Raw genomic sequence first — 16,858 nt, 5'->3', positions numbered from 1 at the left:
AACTCTTGTGTAAACTCAGCTGCAAACAGGAGTGGTAGAGAAATAGGTGCAGAAAAACTGGCATTCTGAATAAGCCTTCCAGGTTTCTAGATCAAACCCTAATTGAGATATGCCTACCCTAAGAGTAGAGATATGCTTGGCTTTTTTCTTTTTCCTCTTTTTTTTTTTTTTTGTTGATCTCCTGGGAATTACATGCCCATCTAGAGTCAAACTGATGTTACTATTCATAGAATACCTGATATTGCTCTGCTTTGCAGAAATGAAAGCCTGAACTTGTGTTTCAAGGCATTCCTGAGCAGCCTCTCCAAGCTAGCCTATGCACCCCTCCACGCTCCACTAGATGGTTCAGGCACATGTATTTAAGGAATGAATAAGGGGTGAATGTACCAGTTGGTTGTTCCCTTTAGTGTCAGTCATTATTATATACGACTTTAACTAGTGCTAGCAGCTTAATATGGTTTAGGTTAATGAGCCATTCAGTGAGATCCAGCATTCCAGTTTGTTGGGTTGATGAATTAATCTCCACTACTTACAGCTCTTTGTTTGCACTGGAAAGCTGCCTGCTCCCAGGACAGGAGCAAGCGAGCTGTTCTGCAATGAGTGTTGTGGCTTCAGACTGCATCCCCAGAATAGTGTGTACACTCAGTAAACAGGTACTACTGAAACACACCAGCTCTTATCTATTAAACACGACAAAGTTATTCTTGCTCAAACTATATTTCTTTCAAGAAAACTTCTGAAACAGCACAATTTCAAATTCAGTACAGTATTCTTTATAGTGGGTCTCTAACTTGTTGTCCCCTGCTTCTCTCTCCTTTATTAATTCCATCCCTTTCTCATTTTATTTCTTTCCTACTGGGGAAAAAAACAAACAACAACAACAACAAAAAAAAAAACAACAGGATACAACATCACCAGAAACAACGATAAAACCCTCAAATACTTCAAACAGATCTGGTTTTGGTCTCCTTTTGTATAAGTTCAGAGAAATTGAATACTGAAAAGCTGTTACAGATGTCACAACACAAAAACACCATGGAGGTTCAAATGAGCTAAAGGGAAGGAAAGTAGAAAACTATCATAGGTGATCAGCCTTTTGGGTTGTTCGCAATAAGCTGAAAGATCTGAGAAGTTCTCAAGCTGTACAGAGAGATCTGAGGAGTTGGTAACAGACTTCCAATCAAAATCATTCCCAGCAGGCTTCCTCTTCTTCAACCTTTCACTTTTGTTCTACTTGCCAAGAACATCCTCATCCTTCATAATAGCTGATGACAAGTGTCCAGGAAGCAAAACAGACCTAGGTGGAACCATTCAGCATATATGCACTAAATAGACCCATTTTGAATGCATTGGTTAACAGTTTTGGTATACTAAGGATGCCAGCAAGCATCTTGCAAATCCCTGTATGGATAAAAGGCCAAAGAGCTGCCTCAAGCAGAGCTGTTGCTTCTCCTTCAAGCACAGGGAACTCATGCTCAAGAAGCACAGAGGCACAGTAAGCTTTAACTGGATAAATACATCCACTACAGTCATTGCTTTCACTGAGAAACCTTTTTTATTATATACATTTTTTTTTTTTTTTAGTTTTAAACCTCGTAGTAAGTTCATGTGTTTATATGTGATCAAACCTATTCTGCTACTGAGATTCCCTTTTTAGGCCTAGCCTACAGCAGAGGCCATGTTCACCAGAAGCTTATTGTCCAGAGGTTGGGAGCCAGCCTGGGTACATTATAGGCATCTGCAAAGGCAATGTTACCCAGAAGAATTGCTAGAGTTTCTGGTTTATTCTATTGCGGAACATAGAAAAATCTCTAAAAGACAGAACAAAAAAGCAGTTTTTGTTGTTTTCAATTATATATACACCAAATTGAAACTATCTAGCCTTCACATAGTTTCAGTAGGAAAAAAAAAATAATTATTAAAGCTTCTATTAGAAAGCTTTCCTTATAGCTCTTACCTGTCTCCTTCTGTTGTTACAGAGAGAAAACAGACGACACCCAAAACAACAGGTCACAGCAAGTTTCAGCTGGTCAGATAGTCAGAAGCCCAGCCCCACAGTACCCAGGGAAGGCAGCCAGGCTCAACCAGGAGAACAGATCACCAGGTAAGTTTGTGGTGACAAGACAGGTCTGAGATCAAGCTGCAAAGTGAGCCTACAAGTAAAGATCAACATATCCATGCCCTGGTATGAGCATAGCTAGGACTGAACTAGTGATGTTAGAGACTAGCACTCTAACAAGCTACAGGTGCTACCACTAAGTTGAGCTTAAATAGGGCTCCTGGGCCCGTGGGCAAAGGATACAGGTGGAGGTTCCGAGTAAGGCTGGCTAGGGCCATTAAGGCTTAAAGGGCCTCAGCACAGGGAGGAGCCTCTCTTCTTTCTCTGTGTGGCTTAGGAAAAATTTATTGTAAATACATTACTTAAATGAAAATCAAAACATTACTTTAAATGAAAGCATGATATAATTCCAAAATGAAACTTTCTCATTTGGGAACATTGTACTTAGGAATAGTAAAAAATGATATTTTGTGTGTAAAATGAAGGAGAATACAGGAAAACGTGCAACAACAATTCAGAACATCAGCTAAACAAAAAAGAATATTTGAAAAAATTGTGTCTGAAACTGGTGTTCAAATAGTAGTGTCCCTTAAGGACTATGAACTGTGAAAGGATGGGAGCCTTTTTTCAATTTATTTTGTAATATATTGTTCAAGTTGCCACAAGATGAACTTTAATTGAACTGCTAGTGAGTCTGGAGTATTTTAAGAGATATTGTAATATAGGCTGAACTTTGGATGGGGTCAGAGATAATAGAATGAATGCTGCCTGGGGCAAGGCTCTTTCTCATGGCATGAAACAATCATTCTCATGGTTCCTCTTTTTGAGTACAATTTTCTGTTCTTCCATAAAAAGGTTCTCATGAGCACAGTCAGGCTCCAAGTAAAGTCATGAAATGGAGTCACAGAGGGCAGGATTTTGGATTAAGTTAGTGACCTTTGTTCTGTGGGAGCAGGCTGCACATTTCCTGGAAGCTGTCATGGCAATTGCATAGGCAGGTTTCATCAGCCAAAATACTAAAGGCAGCAGGTTATTACTCATGCGTCTGTAGATCAATTGTGCTTTAGTGCTGCCTGGTAGTTGTTTGTTCCTATCTTATATCATCCGGGGATCATAGAAATCACATAAGAAAGAATTGACTTTGGGAAAAACAATGTATCAGTCATGGCAGCTCAGTTTTGACTTCATCCACACCAAAGGTATTTCTCATTCATAAATGAAGCAAATGGAATATAAGATGCTACTTTATCTTTCATGACTATTGAGACAAATGATGGGATTGGTCTGTTTAACTGTTGGTATCTCCACATGAACGAATTACCTGGGATCCATTTACAGTCAGTGGAAGCTTAGTCTAAGTAGTCAATAAAGTACAGGAGGCAAATTATAACACATTGATTCATGTCTAAAATAGGTTCTGGGAAAACCTGTCCTGAAAAAGACCACCTATTCCTTGCAAAGATAACTTGGTTCACTATCTCAAGTAGAAACATCCATATCGTAAAATTGAGACACATATTACTTAAACAGTCTGGCTGAGAGAATCTATTAAAGAATTTATTCCAGTAAAATATTGCCATAATCAACTGCAAAAGGTGCTGCACCTAAACTCTCAAAACTTTTCTATATAGTGCTAAGATATAAGAGATTTTGGTTTGCTTAAGTATACTATTAAAAAAAAAAAAAAAAAAAGAAAAAGAAAGAAAGAAAAGAAAAGCTCTAGGACTATTACACCATCTATGCACCTATTTAATAAACATTTTAAAATACTGACACTGTGGGAGACAATGCATGTCTCCACTTACAGCATAGAGACAATTTTCTCCCCAGAATTCAGAAGGCATTCTGACTTTGGATAGTTAGTAGGGAAAACTGTTCAAAAAAATTCTTCGGGACTAGAACAGCCTACTTGGGCATTTCATGTTTTCCAGCTGAATAACAACCTTGTGGAGTATAAAGTACATGTCTGTAGTGAATGAGAAAAAAAAATATATATAATATATATATATATCAAAGTTATAGCTTTCTTTGGAGAATGCATTTTGAATGAGATTAACACATGGAAACAGTTGGAAGCATAAAAACATTCTAAACTGCAGCCTTCACATTCTATCATTATTTATTAGACTTTATTCCCAAATATGTCCTTCCTATCTTCAGATCAGCGTAAGAATTTGGTAAGCAGAGGAATTGTAACTAGAACTGACCAGCATAAGATAATTTCATTGCAGTGAACATATTTGATTCTAGAAAAACTGTATTTTTACTGATCTTTACCAGGAAAAGACAGTTTGCTGTGCTCTTCAATTCAAATAGATGTTTGAAATTAATGTACAACATCAAGATGTCATTAGAGTGACCAGGTGTACACTGCAATAGCAGTGTAATGCCCATCCCTACATGGCATTAACTGTGAACAAAATAAATGAAGACGGTTACACATAAAACTAAAGAACAGGACGTTAAATCAAGGGAAATACATGTTCATAAAACCTTCTCTACACATGGCAATATTTTTCCTTTGGCATTGCTAAGTATCAGTACCCTGAGAAGTCAACGTATAAAAATGATCCCCTCTGGAAGACTCTCCAGCTGCCCACAGAAATCTTAACTCATTCTTAAAAGAATACTCCAAATACCACTTGAAGGATACCATTGCATGCCAAAATAATGAATCTAGAACATATACATGGGAAAATATTCTAACTTGGATGAGTGCTGTCAAACTGGAATACACAGATGAATAAGCAGCCAAATGCAGCACAGTTTTGGCTGGAGTCCAATATTAAGCAGGTGAAGTGGCATCTGAGAGCTACTCAAATTGTTCTTTTCACACCAGAAAAACAAAGATTCCTGCCTGCTCTGTTGCTGATATTTGCAAGCTCCACAAAATGTTTGTGAAATTAAAAATAAATAAATAAATACGTGCATGCACACACCACCTCTGTTTTATGCAGGTGCGCAGATGCTGTTTCATACATACACACACGAGGTCCAGCCAGGAGCTGCTCGTCCTGCTACTATTGCTGTGGCTAGAAGGTCTGAATTAGCATTGAGCTGGAATGGGGCCTAACTGCTTCTGGCAGCAAGAATCAGACAGATCTTGAAAGCTCAAGGCAGAGCCACCACTCGTTTGATACAATGTGTGTCGGTGCAAAAATCACTGCAATTTATTGGAGAAATAGATTCTTCCTGCCTATTATTTTCTCAGGATTACTTGCATTTGACACACCAGTTTGCAGTGTGTAATGATAGGAAGATATGATTCTTGCTTGTTTTTCTCCCTTTTCTTTATTTGCTAAGCTAAGGTGTAACAGAGGCAGGACTCGGGACATCATCCTAAGGGTGCTCTCTGAATAAAGACGACCTTTGGCATGCCCTGCTGAAATGCATGTCCAGGTGAGGAGCTCTCTGTTACTCAGAGTTGCTTCTGGTCTCTGACCCACTTTGGACTGCGTGCGCACCCTTTTGTTTCCTTGAGGAACCACTGTCATATGTGGTACTCCACACTGCTGGGACCTGTGCATACTCTTGTGAGATTTCAAATAGAGAAAAAAATGGTTATCCCATTTCCTTTAGTTCAAATATTTGAGTAAGTCAACATGATTCTGAAGTGGATATAGACCAAAAATCCTCACCCTATCTAGGACCCACTTCTTTAGAGGGTTCCGTGTGGATAAATCCCTGTATCTTTACATAGGGATGGATGCAACCTGACGGTGAGTATAAGGGTGTAGTGTCCTTGGCTATTTAACTCAATCTGAGGAGGGATATCAGTCCATTTCTGCCCTTTACCCTCTATCTTCTACTTTCCTTTGCAGTGCTGAAACCACTTTAAATCTCACTGCAGCACCACAGCTTTTCTAACATGTCAAAGAGAAATGAAAACAGTACAATGTCCTCTTAGAGAAGGGAATGGGCTGCAGCAGAAACTTAAGCATCTTAAGTGTACCTTGTATAAGGTACAGCTTACTTGAGCAACCTAACAGCCACAATATGGGGTAGCTCAAAGCTACTCACACAAAGAATGACATAGAAGTGACTTACTCTATTCACATCTCAAATTAAATCAGAGTTTATTTTAGTTATTTAGAACATAATTGGAATGTGGTTTTGTTAAGTTTTCTTTAAAGGACTGAGAGCTTCTAATATTTTCCCCATGGCTGAGAGACAAACTACTTAAAAAGCAAGATTTTCTAGTCAGAAAACATGTGTGTATAGAAATGCAGCTACACACAAGCCTGAGCACATTTGTATGTATTTATACATACATACGCATACACATTCATGGAAACATTTGTTAGAAGCATGAAAAATGGATTTGATTATGGAAAATTCTCAACATCTGCTGAAATTATTGAACGTCTGTAACTTCCGTTGCCTTCAAGAGGGAAATAAAGATATTCAGCAGCTGCATGTAGGATGCAGCCCACTGCCACTACTGCATAAAGCTGTAAGAAATGTGCCGATATACAGATCTCACAGCTCCTGCTCAAAGTGGTGAGAAAATCAATTCTAGACCAAAATGGCTAGAGGCAAAAGGATAAGATGAAATGTGACTGACAGAGAGACAGCATCCAGTAATGCTCAGTCAAGTGAAAAGGCAAAAGAACACAGGAATAGTAAAACCTATCCGTTTTTGTTTTAATTGGGAGGGGACACAGCAGGCAGTTTTGGTGCTCTAGGCAGTCCCTGCTACACAAAGCCTATAAATGTTAACTCTGTTCTATTCTGAAGTGAAACATGCAAAACATAGATAGGGCTCTTTATAACTAACACTGTGCTGTAGACAAATTGGACTGTGATTTCCAGTGACATTAGGGTGAAATGAGGTTGCCAAATCACGTCAGAATGAAGCAGTAATGATATATTCTTTCATGGTGCTGAAATCATTTTAGTCAGTGTCCAGTGCCTCTGCTTCTCATTGCATTTTGCCCCCCATTTCCCCATTGTTTGTAGTCTTAAGTATTGCAAATATAAACTATGTCTAAAAGTGTGAAAGGCAAGGCTTTTCCCCTCTATCTACTTCATGCTCTGTGAAGGATTGAAAGTCACAGAAAGGAGCAGGAACCTAGGATACTGGCATTATAATCTCAGCTGTACAGCTTGCTTTCTTTTTCCCCTGCTTCAGTTTACCCATCCATGAAACACATTGTCTGTGGCATCCCCTAAGGGCCCATAAGAGATTGGAGGATTTAATACAGACTAATGTGTTTGGCTGAAATAACTCCATAATTATAAACTATTGTTATTGCAAGAATCAAAGTTGAAGCATTTGAAAACCATGTGAGACAGAATTGGAGATTTTTTTTTTTTGGTAGCTTTTTTCATTCTTCAGTACTTTCAGCAGTCAGAAGTGACCAAGGAAAAGGGACAACTGACAAGGACTTAATCAATATATGAAAATGTCAAGCTGAAGAAGGAAATATTTGACCCACCCTTCATCGCAGAAAATCTTGTCTTCTTGGGGTGCAGTATGACAGAAGTCCCACACACCCTTATGTCTGACAGTTTACAGTCAAAATATGTTGTTGCTTCAGCTTTTTCTGTTCTTTTGACTTTTTAATTGCACTTGCTTTTGGTGATGTCAGAAGTAATGAGGGGAAGGAAACCTGACACCTGCCTGACAGCAATAAGGTTAGCTCCTTAGTAAAACCGGCTCTTTTAAGGGATTGCCTGCTGTTTATGATTCCTGAGCCTTTGGGGCAGCTTCCCTCCCATGCAGATGAGTACCGCCAAGAAGGCCAGAATATCAGAGGAAAGAATTAGGGAAGCTTAAGCATTAAAGTTGCAAGATGGAGAGAGCTGGAAGCAAAGCCAGAACAGCTTAGAAGGCAGGCAGCAGCAGTGAAAGCTTTGAAAGTAAGACATGTTAAATTTACGGTAGGAACAGTTTCCTTTACATAGGAGTTAGTAAAGGAAATATTTCCTAGGGGTTGATTCTACAGAAACCTTCTGGTGTGTAGGTTAATTAAGTGTTCTGAGAATTACCTGATTAGGGCTTCACAACCAAACATCTTTTAAAACTTAACACCTAATAGGCAGTGAGTGACTTAAGAATAGGAAACTCAAAAACAAAATAGAAAGATTTAAAGTTTTTCCATGAGATTGAATTTCCATGTAACCTTTTGCTTATAGCTGACAACACCAGTCATTATCAGAGAATTGCAGAATCATTAAGGTTGGAAAAGCCCTCCAAGATCATCTGTTCCAACCATCCCCCTACTATCAATGTCACCCACTAAACCATGTCCCTAAGCACCGGGTCCCACCTTTCCTTATATGCCCCCAGGGACGGTGACTCTACCACTTCCCTGGGCAACCTGTTCCAATGCCTGACTGCTCTTTCTAAGAAATGTCTCCTAAATTCTAACCTAAACTTTCCCTGATGCAACCTGAGGCCATTCCCTCTAGTCCTATCACTAGTTACCTGTGAGAAGAGGCCAACCCCCAACTCCCCACCACTTTCTTTCAGGTTGTTGCAGAGAGTAGTAAGGTCTCCCTGAGCCTCCTCTTCTCCAGACTAAACACCCCCAGTGTCCTCAGCTGCTCCCCATAGGACTTGTGTTCCAAGCCCCTCACCAGCTTCGTAGCCCTTCTCTGGACACACTCCAGGGCCTCGATGTCCTTCTGGTAGTGAGGGGCCCAAAGCTGAACACAGCACTTGAGGTGTGGCCTCACCAGAGCAAAGTACAGGGGCATGATCACCTCCTTGCTCCTGCTGGCCACACTACTCATGATACAAGCCAGGATGCCATTGGCCTTCTTGGCCGCACTGCCGGCTCATGTTCAAGTGAGCATCAACCAGCACCCCAGATTCTTTTCCTCTGCACAGCTTTCCAGCCACCCTGTCCCAGGGCTGTAGGGCTGGGGTTGTTGTGGACAAAGTGCAGGACCCAGCACTTGCCTGTGTTGAACCTCATCCCATTGGCCTCTGCCCATCCTGTCCAGGTCCCTCTGCGGGGTCTTCCTACCCTCCAGCAGATCAACACTTCCCCCTAGCTTGGTGTTCTCTGCAAAGTTACTGAGGGTGCACTCAATTCCCTCATTCAAATAATCAATAAAGATATTAAAGAGGATGGGCCCCAAAACCAAACCCTGGGGAACACCGCTGGTGACTGGTCACCAGCGGGATTTCGCTCTGTTCACCATCACTCTCTGGGCCCAGCCATGCTGCCAGTTCTTAACCCAGCACAGAGTGTATCTGTCCAAGCCACGGGCTGCCAGCTTCTCCAGAAGAATACAGGGGAGAGACTGTGTCAAAGGCCTTGCTGAAGTCTAGGCAGACTACACCAACAGCCTTTCCCTCATCCACCAAGTGGGTCATCTGGTCACAGTAGGAGATGAGGTTGGTCAGGCAGGTCTTGCCTTTCATGAACCCATGCTGACAGGGCTTGATCCCCCGGTTGTCCCACATATACTGTGTGATTGCATTCAGATGACCAGTTCCATCAACTTTCCTGGCACTGAGGCCAGGCTGACAGACCTGTAGTTCCCTGGGTCCTCCTTACGACCCTTCTGATAGATGGGTGTCACATTAGCAAGTCTCCAGTCATCCAGGATCTCTCCAGCATGACTGATGATAGATGATGGAAAGTGGCCCCATAATCACATCCGCCAGCTCCCTCAGCACCCTCAGGTGGATCCCATCCAGCCCCATAGACTTCTGACAGTCTGGGTGGAGCAGCAGGTCTCTCTGTTTCCACCTGATCTGTGTGGGGGGGTTCTGCTACCTATCCCAGACTTCTAGCTTAGGAGGCTGAGTACCCAGAGCATAAGTGGTCTGGCTAGTAAAGACAGAAGTATAGAAGGTGTTAAGAACCTCAGCTTTTTCCATATCCTCAGTAGTCACATTCCCCCCCTGTGTCCAGTAAAGAATGGAGATTCTCTTTGGCCCTCCTTTTGCTGTTAATATATTTATAAAAACATTTTTTTTTATCCTTAACTGTAGTGGCCAGTTTGAACTCATTGGGCTTTGGTCTTTCATTTTTTTTTCTCTGCATATGCTAGCAGCTTCCTTGTACATGTACTCTGCCCAAGTTGCCTGCCCCTTCTTCCACCGATCATAAACTCTCTTCTTCTCCCAGATACTCAACAAAAGTTCCCTGTTCAGCCAGCTGGTCTTCCCCGCTGGTTCATCTTACGGCACACAGGGGCAGCCTGCTCCTGCTCCTATAAGACTTCTTGAGAAGCATCCAGTCTTCCTGGACCCCTCTGCCCTTTAGGATTAGGATTTACAGTTTAGTGATATGGTTTAGTGGAGGACTTGTTAGTGTTAGGTTGGACTAGGTGATCTTGGAGGTCTCTTCCAACCTAGATGATTCTGTGATTCTGTGACTGACTCCCAAGGGACTTTCCCTACCAGTGTCCTGAACAATTCAAAGTCTGCCCTCCAGAAGTCCAAGCCATCTACCAGGATGGCCTTGAACAGTTTTATAATTTGCTTTGCTTCTGCGGTTACTCTGCTAAGAACAGTTTGGTCTACTGTAACGAGGGGGAAGAGCTAGAGGAAGCTAAGTAAGCACCCAAAGGTGTTTAGGTATTTGTCCTCTTATCCAGGAAGTAAGACAAATACTTCCTCAAACCCCAGTTAAACCCATGGCCCCTGCTAGGCACTGGAATCTGTGGTATTCCCAGACAGTAACTATTGCCAGCTCAGAGCTCACCTGGCTACAGCACCTCTGCTCATGGGCAGTGCAGGAGCAGCAAAGGCAGGTGTGTGTGAGAGAGGGGGAAGAAGCAGCAGTACCTCGGCTTCAGGTGGGCTGCTTGCTGACAAGCTAGAGGCATTTACTCCTCAGTATGTGTTGTGCCTCCCAAAGAGTTTCATTTAGGAAAGCTGGAAAAATAATTCAAGAAGTTTCTGTGCTGCCTTGAGCTCCGGGAAGCAGTTACTCCTTCTGTCTCCAGATTAGACAGAAGAAAGCTCCTTCAACCCCATCCTGCTTGGGCATATCATACAAGGACATGTTCTGTCTTAAAAAATAAATAAATAAATGCTATCACATAGTAATGGAAATACAGAAATACAGTAATTTATGGAAAACACCAAAGTCAGCATTGTGTGCACAGCTTGACATATGATTTTTTTTTTCTGTCTGTAGCAAGACAGAATTGTAGAGCATGCTTGTCCTTACAGGGCTCCAGTGGTCCTCGCTTTTGTTGCCACAGGCTAGTACTGCTGTGTTCCCTGACTGACACTTTTCCCCAGACTTGTTTGCATAGCAGTAGTAGAAGCCTGTGAGAAGCTCGCAGGGCCAGAGCGAGCATTTGCTGTTTTTTAATGGTCTGAAACATTAGGGCATTTAGAGGAAATCCAGTAAACATCTTTAAAATCAATAGCTAAGGGTAAGTGAAGTTGAAATGGGGAAGGAAATGGATTAATATTGGTGTAGCACGGCCCTTAAAAACATAGTGGCATTATTTCCAGTAGAGTAATTACTGGCATCAGGCTCTGAGCCAGCCTTAGACCACCCCTGAGTCTTGAATCATGCCCACCAAATTTTCTCCTGCCACCTCAGCTGGATGAGGTAGATGCTACAGTTTGCTCTGAACAGTTTTTATCTAAGATGTCTGCATGAGTGGCACTATGCAAATATTAGTTATTGTTCTCCAAACGTTTGTACTTAGAGTGGTAAGGAGAAAGCCCCTGTTGGGGTGCAGCCTAATGAGATGTTAATAGAGCAGTGGGTGAATGGAAGTATAAGTGCAGCGGGGGTTGTGCTAAGGAGCTCAGTTGACAAAAGAACTGTAAAAATGTGGAGCTCTCTGCACTGAACCAAAATCTGAAATATTTTTTTTTTTTTTGTTCAGTGAGGGAGGGCTCATTAAATAGCCATGTTTTCAAATATGTGCCTGCTGTTGAGAATAGGGTCCTGCTCTCTGTTCTGCAGTTACAGGATTTCATAGTCACAGAGAAAAAGGATGAGGTGAACAAATCCATGGTGTGACTATGAAGGACAGACTGGGGAAGGAGAATAAATTAGAATATTATGTGACTTTTTAAAGCAGCAGCCTGTCACTTCATTTAATGCAGAATGAACTGAAATGCACAGCAATGTGAAAGAAAGAAGAGTTACCCTAATAAAAGAACATTAAAAAAAAAAAAAGACAGGACCTGACTGACAAGCTTGCTTCTATACAACTGCTGTGCTGTTTGGACATCGAACTTTACAAGCTCCATCAAAACATGAGTAAATTGGGTAACTGTGTATACACACCATCATTTGGACACAGCTCCCCCACCACTTTCATACCCCTACCTCCATGCTGGAAGTTGCAACAGGGAGCACAGACTAGGTGCATAAGGGAGAGCATAGCTTTATCTTTGAGAGCTGTTAGGCTCATATGGGGGACTTATAATAAAAAGGGAACTGCTCTAACCATTTCTTCAGGGTGACAGTATCAGCTTTTATCATGTTGTACAACTATCTCAGAGACAGCTTACAATTTGGACCAAATAACACCTGTATTCTTCAACACTTTTCCTGTAAAGGGGTATCAAATGCTACAGTATTACAGTCACAATGTCTGCCTCACCATCTGATTCCATGAGCCACCAAATAAATTTCCAGAGCAGACTCACCTGATGGGAGTGCAATGGAGATGTTAGCATTTAATTGTGCTTCCTGCAGAGCAAAGCTTAGTGAGCTCTCGGTGAAGGTGACAGACAGCAAGAGGCAGGGAAGGGCACAGGTCAGCTACCTTCCTGGGTAGGTGACTTCTTTTTCTCCTGAGGAAACATCTGCGGTGGTGGGTCTGCATGGGGCATGCACAGCTGTAGTCTCAGCAAGGACAAATGTCTGGAAGAGAAAACAAACAGAGAATAAAACTGGATAAAAATGCAACTGATGCCACATGAAGATAATCAACCTCTGCAGCTGTTGTAGCTTGGAAGGCAACCAAATAAAAAGCTTTTCGGATATTTTGCTTTTGGCTTTTTCCTCCTCTAACACCAACCTGCTTCTGAAAAGAAATCCCTACTTTTTGCCAATCACAAGGAAAAAAATAGGTCCATGTGTGTATGTGCAAAGAAGGTATCTAATTTACACGCAAAATTGATGTAGTTGCAAATGCAAATTGAATTCTTGCTTCTGAAGGTAGCTGAATTTAATCACATATATATATACACGTATAAATATGTGTCATTTTGGAAAAATCTATGCAGTGCCAGTGCCTACTCCAACCTTTTGAATATATCAAGAGCCCTCTTGTCCTGACTATCCCTTTCCCATGTCAATAGCAACTCATGGCACACCTACATATGTACGAATACCTACACTAAATATCCTTATGTGCTTTGCTACCCAGAATTGGACCAAAGATCCCTTTTAAGCCTGTGTATATTTAGGACAGACACCTAAAATCAGTTTGGTGGATACTGAACTGAAGGATGCCTGAAAGCAGTTCATTCCACAGGCACTCAGCAACTTTTCCCTATGAAATTTTCAAGTCCGTTTGTGAACTCAAAAGGAGACATGCCCAACTGCTCAGAACTCCACAGCAGCAAACACCACTGCAGAGCTCTGTGTTGTAGGGAACAGGTCTTTGGATTTTCTAAGGAGAGCCCCCATCTTACATCTCAATTGACATTTCCCACTCTTCTGTGTTACTTGGCAACATCATGCAATCTGTAAAGCCATTTTAGCAATTCCAGCCTAATCTAATTTACCAGTGACTCTTCTATGAACACTTCAGTTTGAGATTACTGCCTAGACAAGGAATTTTCCTACAAACCTTGCAAGGGAAGACTTTAGTCTGGGAACCTCTGAAAGCACCTCTGTAGTGAAAAACAGTGAACAGGGGCCTTTAGTTTTTCGGTAATATTCCATTCCTTTATGTTTAACCATTAGCCATAGTAGGAATTATTTGCTACTGACAACCAAATAAATGCAAAAAGACTCATGCTCCATCAGACAGATAAATCAATTCCCATACTCTCCATCAGTCAGTGGGATGAGTTTGGGAAAAAGCTGCTTACTCCCAAGGATCCACATAGACCTCTTTCTCAATTTCCATACTAGGCAATACTTATTCTGTTTCTGAAATAGCTCCTGAAACACATTGTGCAAAGTGTAAGTATAGGGAACCTTAAAACTTCACAGTGACCTTCAGGTTCTGCATGATAAATCTCCTGAGAGAGTAGGGTTCCTGTCAAGAGATCCAACCACAAAATAGCAATGCACAGTGAAGGTGCCTTTAGACAGGGTCACAACAAAGAGTGTAAATTTATGTTTTTAACTATTCTGTTTTTTGTCTTTTCTCTTTAAAGTGGATATACAGAAAAATTATTAGGCAATGCAAGAAAGACCAGGGTTTTTCATCCACCACAGTACAGCACATTATCTTCACCACCAAGGTCCTTTGCAGTGCCATTCTTCCTCCCCTCACTCCTCCAAGACCTCTTGATATACAGCCCAAGGACTGAGGATTGCCCGTGGTGGCAAAGTGACAGCCTGGTGTGTGCTGGACTCTGCAAGGGACCAACGTGTACACTCCTGTGGTTTGTGAAGCATCCCTGACTCAGTCCCTGCTGCCTGCCCGTTCCAGGTGTGGCACACCTTTCCATCTGGCACTGCTCCACCTGGAGCAACTGGGCAAGGATGGGCATTGAACACATGATGGCAAAGAGGAAAAGAAAAGGTAGCCAGTACATTCTTCACTAAGGAATGCACCAATTCCCAAGCAGCACTGTAGCACTCATCTGAACCTTCCTAGATATTTTCCTAGTCGTCCAAAGGAGATGCTTCCCCTTTCTGCCTCCTCCCTCCCCAAATTTTAGGAAAAAAATGATGTAATTAAGAGCAATTATTTGTGAAATGATAGTTGTAAAACCACAAATTCCTTATGAAACAAAAGGAAAAACACCCATTACCTTATGGACTTGGGTCTGGAGTTGTTTTGTTCCTGGAGGCTGAGGATAGAGTAGAATTCAAAACAGAATCTGTACAAAATAGCTGGTTTTGCCTTGTGTTTGCACCTATATAATTTGAAGAGTTCCTTAGGAACTAGAAATCATACACCAAGGACATGTTAGCAAATCATCTTGTTGTGCTCATCCCAGTATTCTAGCTGGAATTATTGCTGCTCTGCAAAAATATTTACTCCAGTAAAAAAATTATATATATATATAAATAATCTTCATGTGCTGGGCTCTCACATTGCTCAGTAGATTTTACTGAGCAGATGAGACCAGCTCATGTAGGCTATAACACTGGAGCTCATCATCAGAGGCAGTGTAGATGAATGTATATGAATGAAGGTGCATGAACACTTGAACAGGTCCATGCAGAAACATCTTCATGTAACTTAAAATAGGAGAACACAATCAGTTAACCTCTCATGTTTTATGAACACTAGTTCTTAAATTGTAGAGCTGTTTGTTCTAACTCTAGGCTTTGCTAATGAGCCCATCTGTGATGCGTGACACATGCAGTTTTGCCCTAGTGTTTCTATTTTACTGTGGAGTTTCATAAGTATGTAGCAGAAAGCCATAGAGAGGCCATGCAAAAAACTTTCTTCTGGTTGCAGACCCGTTGCTGTGGAACACAATTCTGAGTGTAGCTCAGTGTAAGACTAGACACATGGGTGAACTACTTAATTTTCAGAGTTGAGGCTGTGAGTTTTGGCTGAGACAGTTACCCAGTGGGAGATTAACAGGAGTAAGACTGCAAGAGTTAGTAAATGAACCTGCAGTCAGCTCTGGCCAGCAATGCCCTGCAAACCCCCCTGGGGCTGTGGAAGATGCAGCCAGCAGGCTGCACTGGCTGGTTAGCAGGATACTACTGAGCAGTATCCGTTAGTACTTCACAATTCATAAGTACTTCCCAATTTCATGGAGGAGAGATGGGACTTCAGGTTCTTGGATTTCCAGCTGAGCACTCCACTCACTTTTTAACATACAAAAATGAGGAAAAGAGTCTATTTACTACAAATACAAGAAAGAGGGTCTATTTGCTACCAATAGTGTTTATTGATTGACAACTATATAAAATGAAAATCAAAATTTAATTCACTAGAGGAGAACAAGTGCACACTTTTAATGCAAGAATAATACTAGTATAAATCAAACCTAAATTTGAACCATGCTATTACTTGAAAATAACTGTCCGACATCTATTTGATCTACAGTCAAGAAGCAGAAAAAAAAACATGCTTCTGAGAAATAAGGTTATTTCTAATTATTTTCTTGTAAAAGTATATTTCATCACTGTGCAAGCAGCTTGTTTGATAAAGCAAAGAAATACAACAACTCAGAGCTCATTTATTTTGGACTCCAGCAATATTTTGCTAAAATTATGGTAGCTCTCATTTTTCAGACTACCTGCATAGTCTCTTGAGTTAAACACTTATTAGTATGAAAAACTGTCCAGAAAACATTAAACAATGCTTCTGAATATAAAGTATTTCATGAATATGTAAATCATGCCTGAATGTGACATTTGGGTTGTCTGTGAAACACTGATAGACACAAAACATTAAACTCAATCAAAGATGAGGACAATTTAACTTAATACTTTCCTAGTGTTGAAGATGAAGCTCTGGGTGTTAATGGCTGCGTATTATGCTTCAATTCATAGTTAAAACAAAATATCCGTAACTCACCATAAGCATGAATACAGGCAAAGTGTTGAAAAGAAAAAAAATAATTTGAGATCAAGGCAAAGAGCAGATCTGCAGGAGCTTGGCACGTTCATCTCCAACAGTAACCAAATAAATCAGCTTTGCCTTTTGTGTCTTAGGCTGCTCTGCCATGGTTGTTGGTGCTGAAATCTGCCCAGCAGCTGCCAAGGCCTCCAG

At 41.2% G+C, this 16,858-nt stretch overlaps 1 long non-coding RNA gene across 3 annotated transcripts in view; it reads right to left on the bottom strand.

The window, feature by feature from the left end:
- Positions 1-698: 698 nt before the first annotated feature.
- The window catches only part of LOC106018974 (uncharacterized), a 54,821-nt gene continuing 38,661 nt past the window's right edge, over positions 699-16,858 (bottom strand). For all 3 annotated transcript variants that reach the window (XR_002404867.4, XR_001193428.5, XR_002404868.4), the window contains 3 exons: positions 12,645-12,861; positions 1,958-2,391; positions 699-1,297 (listed from right to left, as the gene is read on the bottom strand). This is a non-coding gene — a long non-coding RNA (uncharacterized lncRNA). The remainder of the gene's footprint in view (positions 1,298-1,957; positions 2,392-12,644; positions 12,862-16,858) is intronic.

This window comes from Anas platyrhynchos, chromosome 13 (genome assembly GCF_047663525.1).
Source record: "Anas platyrhynchos isolate ZD024472 breed Pekin duck chromosome 13, IASCAAS_PekinDuck_T2T, whole genome shotgun sequence".
Lineage (NCBI taxonomy): Eukaryota > Metazoa > Chordata > Aves > Anseriformes > Anatidae > Anas > Anas platyrhynchos.
The sequence above is the reverse complement of the archived record's forward strand: the minus strand, read 5'-3'. Positions and strand labels throughout refer to the sequence as shown.